Below are 7,384 nucleotides of genomic sequence, written 5' to 3'. Positions count from 1 at the left end.
CGCGCTCGATGTTGCTGCATGCGTGCTGTTTTGACGCCGTGCTGTTTTGGCATGTGCTCTTCTGTCGCTGCGCCGTTTTGACGCTGTGCTGTTTTGTCGCGTGCTATTTTGACGCGTTCTGTTTTGTCTTCGTGTTGTTTTGACACTGTGCTGTTTTGACGCGTGCTGTTATGACCGTGCTGTTTTGTCGCGTGTTGTTCTGTCGCGTTCCCCCAGACACAATTGGGAAAAGGAAGTGTCGCTATGAAATGTCTTTATTGCAAGAACAAAAAATTTCGCTGTTATTTGCGGGACAGCTTGAACCCGCAGAGCTCGCCTACGTCGGCGAGCACACGATGGTCCTTGTTTCACAATGTCCTGTGAACGCGGTGCCTCCCTGCCGACTCGACAGGAAGAAAAAGTGGATTTCTAAAAAGTCCGCACCACGTCAGTTCGGGCAAGTTCACTGAAGACACACAGAAAATCTGTATGCGGCACAGAAGTTTTGGTCCACACGCCTTCGTGAACCACCCTCCCAGGCTTGAGCGGCTTGCGGCTTCCTTGCCCCGGTGCGGCTGCCTCCGCCCGGGCTGTGCTGGACCCCTTGTGGGCCAGCCCCTCACACACCGTTAGATACCCGGCCACCCGAGGCACCAGGAGCGTTTAAACTCCGGTGTTTTCCCCATAGGCCTGTAGAATCGACTTGCCCTCGTTTAGTAAAAGTGGGCCCATTAGACATTTCAGGATATCCTAAAAGGCCTCTCAGGCCCTCTCAGGAAATCCTGGTGGGCCTCACAGACATTTTTTCAATAGGGTGGTGCACCCCCGAAGACCACGTTCGTGTTGTGTGGCCCACTCAGGCACACAGTAACCGGAAGACGGCCACCACACCTACCTGGACGCCAACTCGTCCGACCGTACGGCCGGTCGCGGAACCAACACTGAGGTTGGCCGCTTAGTGTGCGCAAACCCGCGGTCTTCGTGCCGCTTCGCCCAGGTCAATGCCCTGAACCGGAAGCGGTCGTTTGAGACCACCTTATACCGGCCAGAAGCAATCCTCAGGCTCCGCAGCCCTTCAACCAGAGCTGCATGTCACACGACCACCCAGCGGCGGCCCCAGAACCGGCGGCGCACTCGGATTTACCAACCGTCCTGGTACAGGGACTCAGCCCCGGCTTGCTTGGTTCAAGCCACTGTTTTAGCAAGACTGAGCTTGCTCCACTGTTCGAGCGCACGGGCGTAACCAGCGCACTCTACGTCTCTACAGGAGACGTGCGATTGCTCCCGTTGAGGACGAGTTCACCAGGGGTGCACTCTTTTTAGGCTCACTAATCCTGCGGCAGGCACCACGAGTGGGTGGGAGTTCGACTTTGCGCAAGCAAGTAACTATCTGCTCTCACCCCGAATCCAAGGCGTGCATGCTATAGGAGACAAGAGAGTCATAGTTACTCCCGCCAAGTAAGCTCTAAGCGTAGCATGTATAGTGACTCTTGTGCACAACAAACACGTCGGTACACAAAAGCGATCCTCTAAGAACCACACATCCGGCATGTGCGACCTTTGGGGAAATAGCCTTCCACACGTCTGTGCCGCGCAGCTTATGGGCGCGAGAGTTTCTAACTTATTCGCCAATGAACCACACCTTGGTGTTTTTTGTTTTTTTTTAACGTTAATTTGTTCATGTGAACGTGTAGATTCGCGGCCGCTTACGGTTTTTACAGTGTTGCTCAATTTAGGTTGGTGTGCGGCTGTGCGTACATAACGTGTTTTTTGCCATCCGGGCGCGTTTGCTCGTATACTCGTGTGGGATAATGCATGCACATGTCCTCTAGTTTCTTAAATAAATGTGCTATTGTGCAACTGCTGTCTATAGTTGATTGTAAATGAACAGTATATTAAGCGTGTCGGAATTAAAGGTTAGTTATAATTAGGTGAATTCACCTAAAAGGCTGAGTTTCCGACGAGGTCTACTATAGTCGTCGCCGCACCACTAACGAACACCACCCCCACCACAATAATTAGAGTTTATTTCGGTGCTCGTGACGTCCCATGCTACTCAAAATCCGAAATGTCACAGAGAAACAAATATGGGAATAAATGTCAATCCTTCAGAACTGCGCATTTTAAGGTACTTAATGGATTGCTTTTATTACAAAAATTAGTAACAACAAATAGTTATTTATTTAACACGAATCGTTCTCAATATATAGTACAAAGTACATTCAGAGTGTGCTCATTCCTTAAATTATTAAAATTCGCGGCTAATCAGGAGGATATGATAAGAAAGTTTCTTAGTTAAGTTAAGCTGGCAACAATAACTCGATGTTTTATTGATTACAGTCCTGATTATCTCGAGGAGCTTAACCATACAAGTAAATACTGGGTGATAGGCTCACGCTGCTTAACAATTGTTAAAAGAGAATTATTTCATGGAGGCGTTCATAAACGTAAAAAATACCCAATACTCACATTCCCTAACACCTTTTAAAGGGACGCGGTGCAGACGTGCAAATTGCGCACAACCAAGCGAAGATGGCGTAGTGTACAGAGGTACAATTCATCTCTCATTTTCTTGTCTGCCTTCGAAGCGGATATTATATTGTGCTGGAGTTACACGCGCTCGTGCTCGGGATAACAAGCGACCAGTCGAGGCTGCCAACTGAAAGTCTCACACGTCCTTAGCGACCTTGCGTATTCGTTGGAGCGAATGGCGGTGTTTGCTCGATTGGTTAACTTTGCAACGTAGGCGTCCGGATCGTACGTAGTTACGCAGGATGAGTCAGCACCTTGCAAACTTGGGAAACCTCGAGTTACGAACAAGTTTATGGGAATGGTCCCGCTGGCGTCCGATAAAATGATGCGCTTCTTCTAGACAATGTTAGGCGCCATTGCCCTTGCTGCCAGGACAACGCCCACGACTATGGTAGCATTCTCGTTGAAGATGCGAGATGGTATTTCTTACATTGCTCATATATTCACAGCCCAAACTGCTTTCTTTTTAGTTGACCTCAAGCTTATAAGGATAGCCGCAACTGTAAAATTCATTTTTAAAATGTTTATACAAGATAAGATGTTATGAAAACATAGGAAATAAAATCAATTAGAGTTTCCTATGAAACATCTATGAGTGCCTGACTCTTTTTTTTTTCAGAAATGTCTTTCGTGTGCATAATAGGGAAACCCGTGTGGCACTGTCCTCAACACATTAAAACAAAAGAAATTAGGTTAGGGTGTAGCTGTTCGTTCTTCCTTTTTATTTTGTGCGCCTGATTTATTGTGTATGCATGTTTAGACAATGAAGCCACATGTGCTGCAGACGTTTTGTGAGCACCGCGTTTTTCTTGCATACTCGGGAAAATATTCGTAAAGCTATTTTATGGTTATTAAATGCAATAGTGTTTTTAAGCGAACCCTATGCACCTTTGCGTCCGTGGCTCGGTTTGTAACCAACGAAGCAAGCGGCACATGTCTTTTTCCCACCTACTTCAATTATGCATTCAGGGGGTAATGCGCGCAAGCACAACCAATGTAACATTAAAGTATATTAACTTCTGAACGAAAAATACGAGGTGTGATAAAAATGTTCCGGGACTGATTTTGTAGCTTAAAAAGAGAAAGACAATCATGAGCACGCAGCAGTCGAAGGAAGGGACCTTCGTGTGTCAAAGGGCGTCCCTCTGGGAACATTTAAAGCTGCGCTACGAGATTTTTTTTTTTTTTTACCACGTGCACGGGCACAATTGCAATTTCACCACAGACTGCAAACCAGAGCGAGAGCGAACATCAGAACTGCTTCAAACTCGGCGTATATAAAACAGATACCTTTTAAGAGATTCAGCAGGCTTGTGTCAAAAGACAGGAAATTTTGCCAAGTGTTTAAAGTGCATTCGCGCTTCAGGAACGGCAGAACGTCGCTGGAAGACGAAGAGCGGTAGGGCGACCTTATCTGACCGTTCCAATTGACTGCAGTGACGTTCTGCCATTCTTGAGGCGCGAATGCCACTCAAAACACCTCGCACTCCTCACTGCTTTTTGACATGAGCCTTCTAAATAATTTCAGATGTCTCTCTTTTAGATTTGCCGCGTTAGACGCAAAATTGATGTTCCCTCTCTCTTTGGTCTGCATTCTATGGAGAGATCGCCATTCTGTTCGAGCATGTGGTCAAATGAGCTCGTGTAAGGAAGCTCAAAAGTTCACAGAGCGACGCCCTTTCGTATAGCGAGACAAGAAGGTCCCTTCCTTCGACTGCTGCGCGCGCATCACATGTGCTTGCCGTTACTTTTACACTACAAAATTAGTCCCGGAAATTTTCCAACACACCTCGTACAGTTACCATGGGTCTTATTAAGTTGATATATTTATTATTTTGATATCGATATAATAAGGGAGAAATATTTAAATGTCAGTAGTGCTACAACAAAAGCTGTTTGTCGCGTGATGACCCGTCCGCGGGAAATGGACATTTGGATGAGAAAAAGGTGTGAGTTGATTTTAAGTGTAATAGGAGAAAAAAGAGCCCTAGAACTCCTACATCAGTTCCTAAGCGGTTTAATAAATAGCGTTTGAATAGTATACAAGACGGTGCAAAAGGCTAACGCATTGCAGCAACAAACTGCGCAACAATTTCAGCAACGATTGTTTTTGACTAAGCACACTGGACTGTAGTTTGCAGGGATAATATATGTAAAGTCATCGGTTCATCATTAACCGACGTTTTATCGAGCCCGGTCAGCATCCGTGTAACCAGTACTGCGCGAGGCACGTAAAAATATATACCTGGGGCCCCACGCATACACGGAGGGACCCAGTGGGTTCAATTGGAACCGGGACAACGCCGCCTGCTGCGATTGGTCGGCGGCGCGGCGCTGACCAGTCGCAGCAGACCGCGTTGTAGCGGTCGCTTGGTTCTGCTTGGCCCCGCCGTGTAGCACAGGGCCCCAGGTTAACACTTCTGCTAGAGTGACTGAATTTTCCCGGAGAGATAAGTCTTCTCGTTCTACGGCTAACTCACTCAAAAAATACAAATACCCCCACTTCGACTTCTCATCGTATATGACTGTAGTGCAGGGAGCAAATGCCAGATGAGTTGCTTGCCAGAGCACTGAGTTCTGACTGGAATGATTAGGGGTTAGACAGCTGCCTTTGTCTTTACCTACCGTTCGGACGCATTTGAACGCAGACGCTGAATACCAGATGCGGGCTTTCGGCGTTCTCGCTGACTGTCGTTGACTGTGGGGCAATAACAAGATTCTCGGGACCCTCGACTACGTGTCTTTCTCAAGACGGCAGTGGCCGTAGTGGCGGTCACAGAGCATGGCGGGGGATAACAATCAAGATGATTTAAATGACAATTTAAATCATCCTGATATGAATCGTGATTTAAATCACACCGGTTTTTCTATGGTAACTTGAAACAAACCTCCCCCCCCCCAAAAAAAAAAAAATTAATAAAATTCCAAAAAATATATTTTTTTATTTAGCGTTTGTCGATCATTTGATGATTTTCATGTGTATTTGCTTTGTATCTATATAAAAAATCTTTAAGCGAGAAAACTTTTTTTTATAAATATATATATATATATATCAGACTGAACACGACAAAGCAGGGGCCTTCTGAGCAGATCAGAACGTTGAGCATTCTACATTCTACTTCGCGATTTATGTAACGCCCTATTGCAAGTGAATAAGAGCGCGGAAGAAACGAAATTGAAAAAAATGATTGCAAAAATATCGGAACACAAAGAAAAAGCAAATAAAGCTTTTACACTAACAAAAACAATCAAGTTTTTTTTTTCTTATGGCGAGGTTTATTTCATAAAAAGTCGTTAAACGAATTGTACTTTAGTTTTACTGTAATTATTTCTTCCCCGTTGTGCTCGGCAACTGAACGAATTGATAAATAAATATTATATTTTGAAACTAGGCCTAGTGATTAGGAATCATTATCTTAGAACTGTAGGGATTTAAATCAAATTAGTTTGATGTAAATAAGATATGTATGACTTAAATAATATAAATCTGACTTGTTTGATTAAAAAAAAAAATTCCTTTCCACCCTGATCCAAAAAGGCGGTCTTTCGTTATTTATCTTTTTCTTTTTTTTGCAATGCAGGATTAACGTATTGTAGCAGACACAGACAAAATATAGCTGGAAAACGCTCGTATATTGGTACATCAGCTTATCAGCTTACCTTGCTGATGCCCCCTAACATTCCAGTAATCATTCTCCATGTTCTGCCTTTTCGATCGTTTATTTGTTTGGTTGTGACGAAGCAAAGCTCATCGTTTGTCCACATTGAAGTGTTGATTGGTGTAAGATAGTACTACGCGTCATCGACGTTTCCTAAAGCTAATTATGACAGATCGCTTCACGCTCTGCTCCTGGTCGTTCTCGGTGCGACGCTACAACCTCAGAGATGTCTCAGAGATCGGAGATATGTCTAGTCGTTTCGGAAGCTCTTATAGACGCCGAAAACTTCAGAGACGCAAAGCATGGATTGGTATATTAACGCTTCTTGCTCACCGATTAGTCCTTCGGAGTTCTTATCGCCTGATGTCGTGATCTCATTGGCTGCGGAAGATGGCCAAAACGTGCCCCGCGTTTCTTCTAAGCATTCAGGCATGCAACGCCTTTTTCGTCTTCTGCCCTCCGGCTATGGCCCGCAAAATCAATAAAGAAAAGAAAGATAAAAGAAAGAAAGAATACCCATACACGCTTCGGACCCGAGACTGGGCCCTCCGTGCTCGTCGCAGACAGATGTGCGCCCCGTTACTTTCGAGAGCGAACGCGCTCAAAATCTGGAGCGTCTTTTTTTTTTTTTTTTTTTTCGCGCAAAACGTTTTTAGGAGCCAACAGCCGTAATCTACGGAAGGACCTTGGCGAATGACGAGGCTGACGATATGTTAAGGCCCCCCAAAAATACAGTGCCCGATGGAACACTGGGCATAACGCTTGATGTGCTTATGCTTATATAGTGTGTAAGCACATCGAGCGCCTAGTGTGTAAGCTCGGTGTGCGTACACTTAGTGCGTAAGCGCATCGACCATAACGCTCGATGTGCTCAGTATCATAACGCTTGACGCTTGATGTGCTCAGTGTTATTCGCAACTCCAACTCCCTATAGGTGGCGGGGCGGTATTTCCAAAAATGGCGGAAGAAACGGGGATAGATTCTCCAGGATATCCCGTGCGCCTGCTCGCTGACACTGGTCAGCGCGCTAAAAATGATTTATTTGTCTACAAATGCGCAGCGGTTAGGGCAGGATCATATTACAAGTGACGGAGATGTTGATGCGCGGGATGAGAACGAGCATGTTGATATTTTAAAGTTGCAGAAACCTCAACTTGGGAAGCTCTATGGTGGGCGAGCGAGTTGTAAGCACGGGCCACGTCACTGTTTGTGGG

This window comes from Ixodes scapularis, unplaced genomic scaffold (assembly GCF_016920785.2).
Source record: "Ixodes scapularis isolate PalLabHiFi unplaced genomic scaffold, ASM1692078v2 PGA_scaffold2__306_contigs__length_199485367, whole genome shotgun sequence".
Lineage (NCBI taxonomy): Eukaryota > Metazoa > Arthropoda > Arachnida > Ixodida > Ixodidae > Ixodes > Ixodes scapularis.
The sequence above is the reverse complement of the archived record's forward strand: the minus strand, read 5'-3'. Positions refer to the sequence as shown.